This window comes from Podarcis filfolensis (genome assembly GCF_964270895.1).
Source record: "Podarcis filfolensis genome assembly, chromosome: 10".
NCBI lineage: Eukaryota > Metazoa > Chordata > Lepidosauria > Squamata > Lacertidae > Podarcis > Podarcis filfolensis.
Window position 1 is genome coordinate 47,332,804 of NC_139612.1, and position 1,466 is coordinate 47,334,269.

Genomic DNA, 1,466 nt, shown 5'->3' on the forward strand with positions numbered 1-1,466 from the left:
AGTTCCCAGCACCCTTAAACTACAGGTCCCAGGATTTTCTGAGGGAAAGCCATGTAGTCAAAATGTGCCTTATAAGTACAATGTGCAGTGCCGGATTTATGTATAAGCTAAACAAGCTATAGCTTGGGGCCCCACTCTCTTGGGCCCCACCAAAAAATTAAAGGTGAAAAAACTGGATGTACATTTCCAAAATATAACATAAACAAATAAAATAAAACCTACCTACAGCAACAATGTTTTGTGTTGTGTTGGCTCCTATGATGTAAGTAATGGGCCCCGCCTGCTAGCCTGCTCCCTAAAATATCGCATAGCTTGTTGTTGTTTAGTCGTTTAGTCGTGTCCGACTCTTTGTGACCCCATGGACCAGAGCACGCCAGGCACTCCTGTCTTCCAATGCCTCCCGCAGTTTGGTCAAACTCATGCTGGTAGCTTTGAGAACACTGTCCAACCATCTCGTCCTCTGTCGTCCCCTTCTCCTTGTGCCCTCATCTTTCCCAACATCAGGGTCTTTTCCAGGGAGTCTTCTCTTCTCATGAGGTGGCCAAACTATTGGAGCCTCAGCTTCAGGATCTGTCCTTCCAGTGAGCACTCAGGGCTGATTTCCTTAAGAATGGATAGGTTTGACCTTCTTGTAGTCCATGGGACTCTCAAGAGTCTCCTCCAGCACCATAATTCAAAAGCATCAATTATTCGGCGATCAGCTTTCTTTATGGTCCAGCTCTCACTTCCATACATCACTACTGGGAAAACCATAGCTTTAACTATACGGACCTTTGTTGGCAAGGTGATGTCTCTGCTTTTTAAGACCTAGAGGTTTGTCATTGCTTTTCTCCCAAGAAGCAGCATCTTTTAATTTCGTGGCTGCTGTCACCATCTGCAGTGATCATGGAGCCCAAGAAAGTAAAATCTCTCACTGCTTAGGGCCTCATCAAACCCATATCCTGCCCTGACAATGTGCACCCATTGTGTTGCTGCCCCTTAATATTTGAGGTGTACCAGGAATTATTCCTGATAAACTAACATATTCTGGTTTCTGTCCTCTCAAACAAACTCAGCCCAGCTCTGTAATGCAAAGAGCAAAGGAATTGCTCCTTTTTACCTCCTTAATTGCCTGCAACCCACAGGTTATCAGGTGTGAAGGGAAACTAATTTGCACCAGGTGATCTTTGCTTGCGCACCCTTATTTACTAGTGAGCCGGCCTGAGAAATCAATGTTTGCAATATGCGTGCCATTTCCTTTACTGAGAAGATAAATTCTCCATTGGGAAGGGGGTGCTTTTCACGGCCTGACAAAGCCTGTCAAAAGGGCAGCAGCTGGGAGGGCAGGCAGGCGGCTGTTCAGAGGGGAAGATTTCCCCGGAGACACGGGGGATCTGCCTAGCCGTGAACCCATAAAAGCCATTTACCCATAAAAGGGACTGGGCGGAGTTTGCCTCCTTGCAGCCAAAAAATGGAGCTGGGAGGGA